The sequence below is a fragment of the Odocoileus virginianus genome, chromosome 9 (genome assembly GCF_023699985.2).
Source record: "Odocoileus virginianus isolate 20LAN1187 ecotype Illinois chromosome 9, Ovbor_1.2, whole genome shotgun sequence".
In the NCBI taxonomy this organism is placed as follows: domain Eukaryota; kingdom Metazoa; phylum Chordata; class Mammalia; order Artiodactyla; family Cervidae; genus Odocoileus; species Odocoileus virginianus.
In genome coordinates, this window is record NC_069682.1 from 16,178,370 (window position 1) to 16,195,924 (window position 17,555).

Consider the following 17,555-nt stretch of genomic DNA (forward strand, 5'->3'; position numbering starts at 1 on the left):
CTCATGTCCATTGAGTTGGTGATGCTTTGCCATTTACTCTTTCACAAAATTAGCTGCCTTCCTTCCTTCCAGACTGCCATATTTGATTTGCTCTGCTTCTTTGATCCCTTTCTCCTAGAATGGGATGGACCACATTTCTTATTTTCATTAAGTTACAAGTTTTCCCATCTTCTCTCATCACACTTCTTTGGGTGGATCATGATTCATTTCCACTCTAGTGACACACATATTTTTAATATGATATAACAGTTGAGAAAAATGTCATCTCTCTTTCATATATCACATATTATTTATTGTAATCCATTACTCAGAGTCACTCTTGGTTCCCAATTCTGGGAAATCACCTTCTAAATGCATTATCTCAGATAGGGAACTTTATAGATATTTCATTTCTCTTTCTTATTTAAAAAAATTTTTATTGAATAGTTGATTTACAATGCTGTGAGTGTATTTCTTTGAAATAAGCTCTCATTTGACACAGCTTTGATTTTGTTAAATTACCTGTCTGAATGTGACTGCAAAGAAATATAAAGGATTCGGAGGTAATTTTTTTTTAATTAAAGCAATTTTTTTTCTAATTTAAAAGAGGATACTTTTCCTTTTCTTTTTAAATAACTTTCAACCAGAATTATCTACATATAAACTTGGCATCTGGTTCCACTTCCCCATATGGAAAAGTCTTAAGTGCTCTTAGCTTTTCTGATTAGAGACCCTAGACTTTTTCTTTATTTAACTGTACATTTAGATGAGGTTTTTATTCTTATTTTTAATTAACAGACTTTATTTTTTAGAATAGCTTTAGATTTACACAGAAGCTGAGCAGATAATAATTCCCACCTCCTCTCTTCCCCCATCCCTGGTTTTCCCCTTTAACATCTTACATTGAGATGGCACATTTGTTACAATTAGTGAATGTATTTTGATATATTATTATTAGTATATATTTGAAATTTTCCTTAGTTTTTACCTAATGTCTTTTTTCTGACCCAGGATCCTCTCCAGAAACCCCATGTTACATTCAGCAGTAATGTCACTTGGCTGTGACAGTTTCTCAGACTTATCTTGTTTCTGTTTTTGTTTTCTGTGCAGATTTATTGAGATACAACTTATCTTGTTTTTGATGACCTTGACAGTTTTGAGGTGTACTGGGCAAGTATTTTGTAGAATGCTCCTCCCTGTATTAGAATCTTTCTCGTGGTTAGACTGAAATTTGGAGTTTGGGGTAGGATGATCACAGTAAAAGGGCCAGTCCCGTCCCATCACACCAAGGGGATATAGGATCAGCAATGAGCTGTCATTATCAATGTTGACCATCATCTGGCTAATATGACATTTGTCATGTTTCTCCACTAGAGATTTTCCCTTTTGAATTCCCTTTTTGTACTGTATTCTTTGGAAGGAAATCACTTTTCCTGGCCTATACTTAAGAAGCAGGGACTTACGGTCCCTTTCCTTTAGGTGGAATACCTACGTAATTTATTTGGCATTCTCCTGCCTGAGATTGCTTTTTTCTCCTCATATAAGGCTTATTCAGTCATTCCTTTATATTAGTATGGACCCATGGATAGTTCAGGCTTCCTTTGTGGCTCAGCTGGTAAAGTATCTGCCTGCAATGCGGGAGACATGGGTTTTATCCCTGAGTTGGGCAGATCCCCTGAAGAAGGGAAAGGCTACCCACTCCAGTATTCTGGCCTTGAGAATTCCATGGACTATATAGTCCATGGGATCACAAGGAGTCAGACATGACTAAGTGACTTTCACTTTCACTTTTCTTGGATATTTACTTTCTACTTTGGGTTATCATCTTTGACTTGTTTTCTTGGTTACATTGTTCTAGTTCTGACTCCGGAGCTTTTTCAGTTGGCTTCTGTGTCCTTTGACCTACTCCTATCAATGTGGATGTTTTTATTTTTGAGCACTTCCTTACTTTGTCACACTACAAGATGTTTCCAGACTCATCTTGTATATTTCCTGCCCTGGCCCTGCAGTTAGATGTTTCTCCAAAGAGGAGCCTTGCACTTTTATAAGCATAAAACAGCTCCTTAATCAGCTACTCCAAACATGAAAACAGTTCTTCAATCTCTGCTTTTCTTTTTTAGTTTACCAGAAACAAAAGATGGATAAGTGTTTTAATAAATGATGTAACGATGAAATACAAATTTCCACTAAAAGTTTAAGAAAATATATAAAAAGGAGATAAAATTATTTGAAATCATAAGTCCCAGAAAAATCAGGGCTCCTCGGGTTTCATGTCTATAAAGGATGCTTAGAAGCACAGAAAACGATTCTGGTTGGGATCCTTGAATGGTGGGTATTATTTGTAGATTATGAAATGAAGAGAGAAAACTATGTATACTCACAAGTGGAAAATGAATATTTACTGAGTTATGTAATGACATTTTAAGATATCCTATTTAAAATGTTTTTCATTAATTTACTTTAAATATAAATTTATAAATTACTATGCCTGTCTAAGAATTACTTAAATGTTCTCATAAAGACCAAAATCAGAAAGATTCAGAAGTAAAAATAGCTGGCTACAAAGTGGCAAATCTATAATATGTTCAGAGTTTGGTAAACATATTTAATCATATTCATAGAAAAATCTTGAGGAATATTTATCAACCTAAACATGGTTATCTATTTCTGTAATATTGGTCTTTTTAAAAAATTTGCTTTTTTTTTTAACAAAAAAAAACTGTTACTTTTGAAATTGGAAAAAAACAAAGGAATTCAATAAACATCACACAAAGCCAAAACACATTTTTAAGTAATATATGTAGCTTTTGCTAAGAAGTAAAACAAGAAAAGGACTCAGAGATGAACTAGAGTTTAAGGTTTGGTTGGAAGGTAAAGACCAAATATTGCTTAAAGCAGCGGCTTGAAGGGTTGGTTAGGAAGGATAACTTTGTTCTTCTGGAAGGAAGAAGTAATCCCAATTTAATATGAAGGTTATAACTTTTTGAAATGTAATTTCCCTATTATACAGTTTGGGGAAGGTATCCATCCCAGAAAGGTCTCTAGAATTTGGAAATAGAAGAGCAATGGGCTTCCCTGGTGGTCCAGTGGTTAAGAATTTGTCTGCCACTGCAGGGGGACACAAGTTTGATCCTCAGTCTGGGAAGATCCCTTATGCCACAGAGCAACTAACCTCGCGTACCAAAACTACTGGGTTCAGACTCTGGAGCCTGTGCTCTAAAACAAGAGAAGCAACCCCAATGAGAAGCCCGTGCAGGGAACAAGAGTAGGTCCAGCTCACCCACTAGAGAAAGCCTATGCACTGCAAGACCCAGCACAGCCAAAAAAAAAAAAATAAATAAATAATAATAATAAAATAAAGAAATCTTAAAAATAGAAAAGAAACATGAGTGTTACAGTGATTCAGGATTGACACTCTGTGCTAATCCACACCTTCAGCTGGAGTTTGCAAGGAAGGTGGGGCGAGCAGAGGTATTTCCTGAGTTCAGGGCAACTGTTATCAAACTTTTTAGTCCCTGGACCACTCTATAGTCTCAAATATTATTGTGTAACTCAAAGAACTGTGTTTATGTGGGTTATATCTAGCACTAGTTACCATATTAGAATTAAAAAGAGAAGATTTTTAAAACAGTAATTTTAAGAAACAAACACATTTTAACGAAATGTCTTTATGAAAAATCATCGTATTTTCTCTGGTCAGCAGAAAATCTCCATAAAACTTTAATCAGGTTGTCTGCTGATGGGTGTGGCTTCAATCCCTCCCAGTTAGTTGTTTGGCCTGAGGTGATCCAGCCCAGGAGCCTAAAAACCCTATGATAGGGTTAACGATGACCTATAAGAGCAGTGTAGGACGCTGCTACTGCCAGAGTCCGCGTCCCCACAGAGCGCTACTGCCGACCCACGCCTCTGCAAGAGACCCTCCAACACCAGCAGGTAGGTCTGATTCAGTCTTTGCGGAGTCACTGCTCCTTTGCCCTGGGTCTTGGTATTTGTCCGTTCCCTCTAAGAGTGGAGTCTCGGTTTCCCCCAGACCTGTGGAAGTCCTGCAATCAAATCCCACTGGCCTTCGAAGTCAGATTCCCCGGGGATTCCCTGTCCCTCTGCCGGATCCCCAGGCTGGGGAGCCTGATGTGGGGCTCAGAATCTTCCCAACAGTGGGAGAACTTCTCTGGTGTCTATTCTCCAGCTTGTGGGTCGCCCACCCAGTAGGTATGGGATTTGATTTTATCGTGATGGCCAACCAATCCTTACCTAACAAGCATCCTTACTTTTTGCTATTTCTAATCCTAAGTCCTGACAACTTAGGTTAACTTTGTGGTTTTTGCCCATATAAGCCTCCCTCATTTTTGAGCCTGAATCTGTGTCTCTTGGGCTATCTTCTCTGGTGCTATTGTTCTCCGGCTTGTGGGTTGCCCACCCAGTAGTTATGGGATTTGATTTTATCCTACTGTATTCTTGTGGCTTCTCCTTTGCGTTTGGATATGGAGTATCTTTTTTGGTAGGTTCCAGCTTCCTCCTGTTGATGGTTGTTCAACAGCTAGTTGTGATTTTGGTGCTTTCACAGGAGGAGATGAGTGTACATCCTTCTACTCGGCCATCTCAAACCAACCTCTCATATTTCCAAAATAAAAAGATTCTGTGAGTTTTCATTCTGTGAGAAGTAAGGCATTGCTTTCTGTTTTTGTGTATCTCTTTAATATCTGGCTTAATAAAAGACAGCTAGATTCTCTATGATTGAAGTATAGAAAGAAAATAGAAAGCCTTAGGTGGAGAATTCAATTGTCTTTTGGGGTGATTGTGGATATTCTTATCTGATACAGAAATTTTGACAGGTGGATGTTTCTTAAGTGTTAGTTGCAATGAAAATCTGCAACCATATCAGGTAATCTTTTGCACTCTGTGTTTTATGTGTATGTACACACACACACTCCCACACCTATCTATCCTCTGATCTATCTTTCACTTTGAATTGATATTTTATGGAGAAGGAAATGGCAACTCACTCCAGTATTCTTGCCTGGAAAAGTCCACGGACAGAGGAACCTGGCGGGCTGCAGTCCATGGGGGGTTACATGACTGAGCATGTGTGCAAGAGGGTGGAGGGAGATGGGTTGGTAACAATAAACTGGTCGAACTAAAAAAAAAAAAAAAAATCGATATTTTATTCATGGGTGATTTTAAAGTGGCCTGCATCAGTTATTTGGAAAATATTGGTTCACTGTGTCATGTAGATCTTCCATGTATTAAGATAGCTTATCATACAATATAAAAAAATCACAATCATTAATAGCATCAGAAAAGTCTTTAAGCTGTCAAGCTCATGGTGGTGATGGAAGACATTTTCACATCTGAAGTATGAAGTCATTCTGGCTTGAACTTTAGGCTAACTGGAACAGCCTATCTTATGGCTTATCAAAGGTACAATGTATGTCTACTTTAATCCTTAAAAAAAGAATTATTTAAGAAATGAAAATGGAGTAATTGTGGTTCAGGCATTCAAAGGGGAGCCAGGTGGCCATTATGGGTATAGTGTCACACTTGTTACTCCATCACTGAGAACTTGAATTTTCTGAACTCAAGGACAGCAGTTCCCAAACACAATTATCTGTTAGCAGCTGATTATCTGGCCGCAACCTTATGGTCTCAAGGTCTTCCCTTTAAACTATGCAACCGTTTTGGATCCCAACCAATCCTTACCTAACAAGCATCCTTACTTTTTGCTATTTCTAAACCTAAGTCCTGACAACTTAGGTTAACTTTGTGGTTTTTGCCCATATAAGCCTCCCTCATTTTTGAGCCTGAATCTGTGTCTCTTGGGCTATCATTCTCAGTTAGGCTGGAATAAAACTCTTTTCTATTCCTATTATAGATTGTTTATTGATTATCTCAGTTGACAGTATTGACACAAATTTCCCACATTTTCAAATTTCACTTGCAAGTGAAATTTTATCCTTGGCAACAAATACTGTCAGTTGTTTTGCTTGAAGTGTTAGGCTCATGTTACTCATTTTGTAGAAATGTCCAAGACAGAGTAATGTTAACATTTCTATCAACTGTTCTTTCAAGGAAAAATGGCACTCCATGAAAAAATAGTTCAGCTGGCAACTCAGCCACTCAAGTGTTTTTCTTCAAGACCACAGTCCTACTTGTGGTATTCAGCAAGAGTAGGCGTGTGCTTCCCATTTCTTCCTGCATAATGTTAGAAGACCTGTACTCAGGGTTGAAATTTATAAAATTAGTACTTTTTACTACTTCATCAAGGATATTCCCAATACAAAACAAGAACAAAGTGCCAAACTGGGAGTGTGTGGCATCAGTGCAAAGACCAACAGGACAGATTTGTGCCACCCTCTTTTTTTTTTTGGCCTTGCCATTCAGCTTGTGGCATCTTAGTTTCCCCACCAGGAATTGAACCCAGGCCCTGGCAGTAAAAGTGTATAGGCCTAACCACTGGTTGGCTAGGGAATGTCTCTTGCCACCCTCTTGATTCTGTCTGAGATGTCAGCCGGGTTTTGTGAACCCATAAAAAAATAACAAAGAACGTGTCATTTACAAAGAAGATTGTTTTTAACATCGGGACCCCTGAAAAGATCTCAGATTTCCAGAGGTCTGAGGGCCATACTTCGAGAATTGCTGGATTAAAAGAAAGAGACCATGTGAGAAAACAGGTCATATAGTGGGATTGATTTTAACATATGATAGCTTTCTTAAAATAAGTACTGCAGACTTCTAGTGCTGCGAGAGGCAGATTAAAGAGGAGAAAATCGGTGGGATTTACCAGGTCGGGAGATTTTACGTGGACCTTGAAGGAATGGAACCCACTCCAGTATTCTTGCTTGGAAAAATCCTATGGACAGTAGAGCCTGGCTACAGTCCATGGGGTCCCAAAGAGTCGGACACGATTTAATCCGACATTCATGCATTGAAGAAATGGTACAGAGTTTTAAGAAAGGGTGTTGGATGGGAAAGGCTCAAAACGCACAGAGAAGACAAGACTGACTTCTGAGATCTTTGGATACCAAAGGCTGATAAAAGAATAAAGCCAGGCTTTTGTTCCCTGGGGCGCTGTGCGTACTAGGGAGGAGATGGGTACTGTCTGAACTTCTGTCAACATCACCCTGAGCAATTGTAGGCGAAGGACACCCTTGGATTGACAGGTGCAGGGAGGCGGGGAGTTGGGGTCACAGGCTGTCAAGGGATGGCCTCTGCTGAAAATATATATTTATGTCTCAGAATGTCTACAGATAAAAACCCACTAGAAAAGGAGTATGTCCGAGGAAACTAATTTTGCTAATACCTATCAATCCTTTGAAAAGCCCATAGAAGTAGGTGGCAAGGAGATGGTGGTGTATCAGAATGTTCACGTAGTTCTAAAAGAACTTTAGGGGAAAATCCTGTGTTGAAACAACTTTTCTAACACGTTGTTATCAGCGGCCCCCAGACTTTGAGGTCCTCAGTCGCTAGCTCAGCGAACCGCGAGCGCTCGTGGGCAGCTGGGGCCGCTCGCAGTGGCTTGGAGCGAGGTTCCCTCGGCCTTCCGCGACCGCACAAGAGTGGCCCTCGGCCCTCGCCGTAGTCGGACTCTACCAACGCCGGCGCAGGGGGGGTGTTGGTGGTCGCGGAAGAGGAACCCCGAAGGTGTGCCGGGAAAGCAGGGCTTCGGAGGACGGTTGTTTCGCGGTTCGCGTGGCTCGCCCGCCCTTCTCCCCTGCACGCTCCCCACCGCGCCGTTCCATCCGGGATTCTCCCGTGTTCCCGTCACGGCAGGTGAGCGCCCCGGCCCCCGGCCCCGGGCCGGCCCCCCCCGTTCATCGGCGGTGGTGGCGGCCGGCGGGGAGGCGCCTGCGCGCAGTAATGGCAGCGCGGTGAGCAGGGACGGAGCTGACAGCCGCCGCCGCCCACCCTCCTCGCCGGGCACCGTCCTGCGCGCCCTCGGACTGTCTCCCTCCCCTGCTCCCTGCCCCGCGTCCCGCCTCTGCATCAGGTAACCCGCTGAAGGCCCGGAGCCTGCTGCGGGCTCCGGGAAACTTCCTCTCCCGGTTAGTGGGTGGCGGGGCTGGGGCGGGGAGAGGAGTTGGGGGCGCAGAGGGGGAGGGGAGGCATGGGGGGATGTCGGGGACCGGGTGTCCTGAGGGTGACCCCGGCTCCAGGAGCGCCGGCCCCGGAGCCTGGCCGCCCCCGGGCTGTATCCCGGGCCTCCAGCCGGCCTTGGCCGCCCCTCCCTCGGCCCCATTTTGCTCCCAGGGAGGGAAGGTGCGAGTGCGTGTTCTCTTTTATTTACGCGCTCACGCGGTTACACAGCTCTCTGTGTTTGCGGTGTGAGGGCGGCGGGGCGGGGGGCATCAATCTTTTACATCCTTACCACGAGTGTCTTCACTTTTGTTTCCGCAGACAGCGAAGATTGATAGCTCTGGGGAGGAGTGCCCTGCGTGCATGCTAGACCTGTCTCAACCCTTGGGGTCTGGTGAAATAAGATCCTTAGACTCTTAAGAGCACTTAGTTACACACCAGGGAGTCTGGACCATTCCCTATCACCCCGCAAATACGTGCATGTACAGAAAACATTTGTGAGTTGCAGACTGTTTTGTCGTTAAATACTCTGCTTTCCCCAGGGAGTACTAATACCTAGTTGTAAGGGAGAACCGTGGAAGTTTACATTTTGATAATAAGATTAAAGATTATTAACATTCACGTCAGACTTTGGCTTCACAGTGTAAGCATCTTTGAACTAGACCAGTCCCACATCTATACATAGTAAGATAGGGGAAATAATCACTTAGTTCTGAGTTACCACCGACTACATAATAGGCATTTAAGAACACTCAAAAGACTGCTCCCCCCTCTTTACTACCTCACGGTTCTCTCCAAGACAGACAGTCGAACAGATTGTTTATATTTTGCCTCTTTTGCCCAAATACGGTATTGGAAGACCCTTCCGAAAGAGTCAGAGATGAAATAGCAGATGTATACGGTGTTCTCAGTTACTCTTCCCTACCCCAGATACTGTTTATAAGTTGGAAGGACATCTGTACATAGTATGTGAAAAATACCCTTTCTATGTCTGAATGCTTACATGCATCTGAATTACTTTTACTTCACTCTCCACCCTATGGTGATTTTTAAGTGTTTTCTGTGGGACGATAGTTTATTCATGTTTTTTCATTTTCACCCGTGTGTCACTAAATGGAATGTTGTAGGCCTTCTTCAAAGTCCGTTTTCCCTTGTCTGTCAGTTCACTATTCATTAAGGAGCTGGTTTGTGTGACAAGCATTACCTGAGGCCTTAGGGATACAGCCATAAACGGGACATGTGAAATTTCTGCTTTCCTGGAGCTTCAGTTCTGGGAGGTAAGGGAACGTCAGAAGGTGAGAAATAGAGAAAGTTTCAGCCAATCGTAAGTCCTATAAAAGAGGTAAAACAGGGAGCCGTGGTAGTGACTAGGAGAGACAGCTTCAGATGCTGTGGTCAGGAAAGACCTGTCTGAGGAGACTTTTGACCTGATACCTGAAAAGTGGGAAGGATATGGCCTCTGGAAGTCTGAGGGAACAGAAAATGGATATGCCCACAAGGTAGTTTCAAGCTTAGATTCAGCAAACTGAAAGCAACTCACTGAAGTTGGGCTGAGACCCTGGTGAGAAAGAAGAGGTTAGGAGGTAGCCACAAGTCAGGTCATGTGAGGTCTCTTATCCAGAGGTGTTTGTTTGGCTTTTATTCTTAAGGGACATTGGAAAGCTATTCCCTTTTTGCGAAGCTGGGAGTGATATGGTTTGGTTTACAATCTGACTGTGAAGGAGATTGGATAAGAGGGAAGAAGCAGGGCTACCGGTGAGAAGTCTGGGACAGATCTGAGTAGTGACCAGAGTCCAGGAAAAAGATGCTGAGATATATTGTGGAGTTGAAAGTAGTGATCTGGCCTGGTTCGGATGGGAACGCAGTTGGCTGGGATGGGGGTGACTCCCAGGTTTGAGGCTTCACCTGGAACGTGATGATGCCGTGAATTGAGATGGGGAAGTGAGGGAAGCAGGTTGTTGTATGCGTGTAGGGTTGGATGGGACATTTGAAGTAGGACCTATTCAGTATTCATGTAGAGATGAGAAGCAGGCAGTTGGATATACAAGTCTGGAATTCAGTGGAGAGATTAGGGAGGCATTCATTCATTCAACAAGTATTTTTTAAGCACCAGCTATGGACTAGGCAGTGGGGATACATCATAGTGAAAAAACAGACAAAAATCTCTGCCTTCAAAGGATTTAACTTCTAGTCAGAGAAAGATATGGGGAGTCATCTGACTTTATCTGTTGGTTATTATAATTATGTTAATTTTTTAAAGAATTTAAAAAACTCCTCTGTTTTGCTTCTTGTTATAACTGTCTTTAGATACAAACTATATTCACATGATTCAGAATTTGAAATGCTTGGAGTATAGAATGAGAGTCTCTATTTCTTGTCCCAACATATTTGAGGCCAAATATTTTGGTGGTCTCTCAACACATCTTTCCAAAGATATACTTAGTGCACATGTAGACAAATGTGTGTAGGTTTCTTCTCCCCACTTGGCAAAAATGGTAGCATACTTGCTTTGATTTGACACGTTGTATTTTTTAGAGTATTAAATAGTATTTAAAAGGTTATGAAACAGTATGAGACCGTCTGAAATAAGAATGTAGGAAAGAGGAGGAGACAGTCCTGGGGCACCGCAGCATTTTCTGATTTGGTCCCTATCTTCTGTGAGTTTAGGACCTGCACATATGGAGTTGAGTTGAAAGAGCTGTTGTTTTGGTGAGGCTTTTTTTTTTTTTAACACAAGTTTGTACTGTTTCTTGTGTTTTACCTTTCTTATCTGCCTGTTTTCTTTATGTGCTAGAAAAATGTTTGATTATGATCAAAAGCAGCGTTTCCGTGAATGTACTGTCAGTTAAATTTAAGTAAGTTGATAAAAAGACCAGGGTTGAATCTTAATGTTTTGAGGGAGTTTAGCTAATGTTAAATCTTGGAAAAACAAGCATACATTTGGAATGTTTTCATGAGACAAAAGTTACTGCTCCTTGAGATGTATGACTGAATTCTCTCTCAGTAATCAGTTAATAATCCGACTATCTGTTCAGAGTCGTCTGGCCCTTTGCCTGGGCTTGAATCGTAACAGTCAAGTTTCTGTTGTGTTGCAGATGTTAGCATAATTCTTATGTCACCATCTTTAGGAATTCAGAACGTCCCCAATTTACGATGATTTGCCTTAACAGTTTTTCAACTTTGCGGTGGTACAAAAGCAATATGCATTCAGTAGAACCCTATTTTGAATTTTGATCTTTTCTTAGTCTAGCAGTATGGAGTATGACAGTCTTGTGATGCTGGGCAGTGGCAGCAAGCCTCAGCTCCCAGAGAGCCAAGCGGTCATGGGAGGGAACAACCAGTACGCTTAACAGTCATCCTGCACATGGACAACCATTTTGTTTTTCATCAATGTAGTAGTCACAAAATTACCTGAGATAGTCAACATGTTATTTCTAAGTAGGCTTTCTGTTAGATGATTTGCCCAACCGTGGGCTCTTGTAAGCGTCCTGAGTACTTTTAAGGTAGGCTAGGCTAAGCTATGATGTTCGGTAGGTGAGGTGTATTAAATGCATCTCAACTTGACGATATTTGTAACTTTCGATGGATTTGGGGAGACATAACCTGATCTTACGGAGAAGGCAATGGCAACCAACTCCAGTACTCTAGCCTGGAAAATCCCATGGACGGAGGAGCCTGGTGGGCTGTAGTCCATGGGGTCGCGAAGAGTCGGGACACGACTGAGTGACTTCACTTTCACTTTTCACTTTCACACATTGGAGAAGGAAATGGCTGCCCACTCCAGTGTTCTTGCCTGGAGAATCCCAGGGATGGCGGAGCCTGGTGGGCTGCCGTCCATGGGGTCGCACAGAGTCAGACACGACTGAAGCGATTTAGTAGCAGCAGCAACCTGATCTTAAGTTGAAGAAGATCTATATAAGATTCAGACTATGTTTGTATTTGGGAAGGCCTGTTGGAGATACTGGAACAGTGAAGTTCCTTGAAGTCTTAAAAGTTTTGAGGCAATGACTAGAGTTAAGGTCATGATATTAGCATCTGCTACAACTTTTGGGGTGCAGTTAATGTTAGTTCCATCTGTTGATTGACCCATAGGAGGAGAGATGGAATATTTTCTGTAAGTTGTTTTAAGCTTTGTATTTTTGAAGAATTAAAAAACTCAGACTCATTGTGTTCCTTGCTGAATTTAATACTATTTTTTATATTGGTTGACATTTTGATTTTCACTCAGCTGTCTTTAGCCAGACACTTTCTATATAAATTGATCTACCCCCCTCTTTTTTTTTGAGATTGTTGTGGATTTATCAACTGTTTTGTTCAGTTTGATTTTATTTATGTTATTGTTATCTCCCTTTTTTCTTTTTCATCTTGAGATAAGTAAGCATTTAGTTTCTAGGTTGGAGAAATACCTTAAAGATACTTAGTTTTTCTTTTTTGAAGCATTAGTAATTATTAATACTATGAAATGTGTGTGTTTAGTGTATTAAGCTTACTTAAACTCTGTAAATGTAGATATTAATGTTCTATTTGAAGATTTTAGTTATCCAGAGAATTTTCACTTGTATACTTAAACAGTGTAAGTGTTACTGTCGATATTTAATCATTGAATTATAGCCTGACTGATGAAAAATTCTGACACATATACAGTCAGGTTAGTAATTTATCATCTTTGTTTCTCTTATCAGCTGTAAGCTTCTTGAAAGCAACATCTTTAATACCTGGTAGAGGTTTGAGTATTATGAATACTTAATAAATATCTATTAACTCAATGACTTAAGTCTTGTTCTAATGTTGGTTGCTTTTCAAATAATGAAATGTCAGATTTACCGTGTGTAAATATTTCTTGAATTTCTCAGTTTTGCTTTACTTCAGTTGACAGAAAGTACAGGATACTTAAATTAAAAAAAAAAAAATTTTTGTTTCTTTTTTGTTGATTTGGCTGTACCACGTAGCAAATGGGATTTTAGTTCTCCAACCAGGGATCAAACACATGGCCCCTGCAGCGGAAGAACTGAGTCTCAGGCAAGCACTGTACTGCCAGGGAAGTCCCCTAAATTTAAATGTTGTTTTAGACTCTACAGAGAAGTTGCACAAATGGTACAGAAAGCTCGGGTACACCTTTCCCTCAGATTTCCCTAATGCTAACAGCTTACATAACCAGGGCACAATGATCAAAACGAGGAAAATTAACATTGGTACCATGTTAGTTAAACTACAGGTCTTTATGTGAATCCCACCAGTTTTTCCTGTAGTGTCCTTTACCTTTCCAAGATTCAGTTCAGTATCAGATACAGCATTTAGCATCTGCTCCCTAGTCTCTTCTAATCTGTGATTATCTTTTTTCATCTTCCATCATCTTCGTGCTTGCAATGAATGGTCAGTTTATTTTGTAGAATGACTCAATTTGGGTTTCTCTGATGGTTTCTCTTAGTTAGATTGAGGTGGTAATTTTTGGCAGGCATACTAAAAAAGTGATGCTGAGTCTACAGCATATCACATTGCAGGATACAGGATGTCAGTATATTGTATTAGAGGTCATATCTGTTAAATTGCTTGTAAAAGTTACTATTTTTTTCTTTGTAATTACTGGATATCTTGGGGGAGATTCTTTGAAACTATGTAGAAATCCTGTTCTCAATTTTTTTGTCCTTTCATTGCAGTGTTCTTTGGTAGGTCTTGCTTGTAACAGTAATTACAGCAGTGTTCACCTGATGGCAATTTTATATTTTCCTCATTTCCTTCTACACTTATTTTTTTTTTCCTTCTACGCTTATTAATTGGAATTCTTCTATAAGGGAGAACTGTCCCTTCTCCATATTTGTATCCATGTTGAGTCAGAGATATTTGTTTTACTCTGTGGTTTATAATTTAATTTTATCTTTATTTAATCACTCAGATTGTTCTGCTATGGCTTTCAAGTTGACTCTTTGTCTTTTTAACATCCTCCAACCTCTTTAGGAAAGCACTTTCTGTTTTCTGACATCTTAACATGTCCAGACTCATTATATTGTCCCTGCTGCAGCCCTGGAACCAATCACTTCTCCAGTGAGCTCTGGTTCTTTCTTTTGGAGAATGGTTTTTAGAAACCAAAATCTAGATGCTATGTGTGCTGATTGCCACTGGGTGTCTTTGCTCCTAGGCCCTCTCAGTGATCAGAGCTAGAAATATATGTATGAATATTAATCCATGCATATACAACATGTTTATTTCTATATCTTTTCATCTCTGTGTATGTTTTAAAAACCATACTGATAACTCTCATTCCAGTCAAACACTATAGCGTTTACACTAGCTGTCCCCTTTTATTTATAACTGCTGTTTTCTCATAGAAATAGAGCATACTTTTCCAACAGTCTTAATAATGGTTTGAAGTTACCAAAATGAGTCCAAGGTTTTTAGATATATGTGACTTAATTTAGCTCTCAGAATAGGATAACACATACTGCAAGTCATTGGGTTGTTAAAAAGGATGACTAGAATAAATTCGAGTAATCCTTTTTAATATTTGGATAGGAGGTCAGGACTAGAAAGAAAATTCAGTCTTAATGTTTATTTGTGAAAAGGCTTATTGGTCACAGCTTTGTCTAACCTGTGCGCCATAGTGGATGGGCTTGCCTACTCATGAGAAACTCAGATTAATTCAAGTTCTTTAACTCATCCCTGAAACATGTAAGAATTTTTTTTGAGGCTAGTTGGAGTCTTAAATTCCTGCCTGGCTTATTAAAATTGGAAAAAAGTGAGAAAGTAAGTGAAAAAGACATAACACTTCATTCAGATAGGAACCATGGAAAGAAATACTCTCTATAGACATGTGGGAGAGTCTCAAGTCATTGAGGAGAAAGGTCTTTATTTCTGGTTAACTTGACTTTAGTTTGGAAGCAGATTCTTCCATAATTTCTTTGTTGTATTATAAATATATTCCGTACTTCCTACTGTCCCCCGTTGCTAAGGTTTTCTTCCTGCACTGTACATTTTGCCAATTGGAGTTACAGACCACTATGTTTCTCTTGACTGCTTTTTTCACCCGTGTCCTCCTTTTTAAAAAAACACATTACTAGAAATTCTTTTTATTTATTTTTAATTAAATAACATTTTTCTTTATTTATTTGGCTGCACCAGATCTTAGTTGCAGCATGTGTAATCTCTAGTTGTTGCCTGTGAACTGTTAGTTGCAGCGTATGGGATCTAGTTCCCTGGCCAGGAATCAAGCCTGGACCCCCTGCCTTGGGAGCATGGACTCTTAGCAGGGAGGTCCCCTAAAAATTCTTAAGTAAGCAAGTCACGTGATGGAAATGACATTTGTTGTGTGTAGCTGTGTGTGTTAAGCCTTATTGCAACAGTAAGCATTATACCCTGAGCATGCAGCTAACGAAGATACCTCTTGGCTATAGCTCATGGGTCACACATTCAGTGCAGTAAGATGAAAGTGTTTAGATGCATACTTGGAGCTTATTTTCATATGAAATCATGATAACTTTTGATCAGTGTATACCAGAGACAGTCTTAGAAATGGAAAATATTGCAGAATTAATAACGCTCTTTGATTAGGTATTAAATATTTTCCTTATTTTGTGTATTTAGACTATAACCTGCTCAATAAGCCCCCTGTATATATAATTTTAAAAACTTAATAAGGTATATTGATTTACCTGAACTTTATTTAGGCCCCAATATTCTTTTGGTAATTTTTGGAATGCCAGAGTTTTATTGCTGGGAATGATCAGTACTGAAATAAAAAGTTAAATTTGATAGGTTTTTTGTTTTATTTATTTATTTATTTACTAAAAAGAGGACATTAAGTGTTTAGCCATTTACATTGTTGATAATTATACTTTTGGAAGGCAGCTGAAATGTTTATCAGTAATTAAGCTGTAGTCATACTGATTAGTATGTTGAACATGGTTATACATTTTGCTAAAATAGTTTGTGCTTCAAATAAAATATTTAATTATGTACCAGCATCAGTTCTGGACTTAAAATGAAATGTTTTGAGATGCTGTTACTGCTTTACCTGCTGAAGTGTAATTATCCTGGTCACTTCTTTGTATGAAAAATGTCTAAGTGAAAAACAGTATCACTCCAAATTAAAATCCACCTGATACTGGCAAAATTATATCTTTTGTATTTCTGGTATTGCTGGCAACTTTGTTTTCTTTAAAACTTTCTTGGGGTGGGAATTTTGTCAGGCTGTGTTAATACATGGTAACACATTGTCAGGCTGTGTTAACACTTTGGGACTGTACCATGTTGTTTCAGAGCTCTTTCAACATCTGTACTTCAAAGTTAAGATTCTTGGGAGAAAGGAAAGGTTAGTGCATTTGTGCATAATTGGTTGCTCAGTTATGTCCAACTCTTCTGTGAGTCCGTGGACCCACCAGGCTTCTCTGTCCATGGGATTCTCCAGGCAAGATTACTGGAATTGGGTTGCTATTTCCTCCTCCAGGGGATCTCGTGTTCTGGGGAGTGAGGTAGGTGTGTGAAGAGAAAAACTTAAAAGAATAAGAGTTTTAGAACATTGCTATCAGAAATCTAGATAACTTATCAATTTGATTTTTGTCTTTACCTTGGGTTATCTAGCTATTCTCATAGAACTAGTAACTGATTATAAAATGTTTGTTGTCAGAATACTAGTCAGTCTGTCCTGAGTCTTTGACAATCAGTGATTTGATGTATGTTTTTGTATGTTTGACTTTTTCAGCAACCATATAATACGTAGCCTAATGAGTATGTCTGCTTTCACGTGGCATAATGCTTTTGAGAATCATCTGTTGTCCACATATCAGTGATTTGTCCCACTTTAATACTGAATAGTATACTGTTGTGTGAATTCACCATATTTTGTTTTCCATCCACTAGTTGATGGGGTATTTGGGTTTGTGCATTTTGGTTTATTAATAAAGGTGCTCTAAAAATTTAGAGGTTTTAGGTTTAAATGTTTAGGTTTTCCTGTAAATGTATGTCTTCATTTCTCCTGTGTAAATACCCAGAAATGGAATTGCTGGATCCCATGGAAAGTATATGCTTAACTTTACTAGAAACTGCCTAAGTAGTTAATAGGCAGCTTGTCACTGTTTAGTATGTTAGCTGTGGGCTTGTCTCATATGACCTTTATTATGTTGAGGTACATCCCCTCTATGCCCACTTTGTTGAGAGTTTTTGTCATAAATGAATGTTGAATTTTGTCAGATGCTTTTTTCTGTATCTGTTGAGATCATCATGTGATTTTCTTCTTCATTTTATTAATGTCATTGATTGATCTGTGGATGTTGAACCTTGTATCCCTGGAATATATCACAGTTGATCATGGTGTATCAATCCTTTTAATGTGTTGTTGAATTTGGCTTGCTAAATTTTTTTTTTTTGCAGATTTTTGCATATATGTTCATCAAGAATATTGGCCTGTAGCTTTCTTTTCTTTTGGGGGTGTGTGTATTTTTTTATGTTGATACCCATGTTGTTTATTTATTTATTTTAAACTTTTTATTTTGTATTGAGGTATAGCTGATAAC

General features: G+C 39.6%; 1 protein-coding gene across 2 annotated transcripts in view; it reads left to right on the top strand.

Annotated features, from left to right (window-relative positions):
* The first annotated feature begins 7,813 nt into the window (after window positions 1-7,813).
* Window positions 7,814-17,555, top strand: part of CUL2 (cullin 2) — a 69,664-nt gene continuing 59,922 nt past the window's right edge. The window contains exons 1-2 of one of the 2 annotated variants that reach the window (XM_070472023.1): window positions 7,814-7,963; window positions 8,371-8,546. The gene's annotated coding sequence lies outside the window, so the exon portion shown is untranslated. The remainder of the gene's footprint in view (window positions 7,964-8,370; window positions 8,547-17,555) is intronic. The other variant, XM_020872687.2, reaches the window with a different exon arrangement.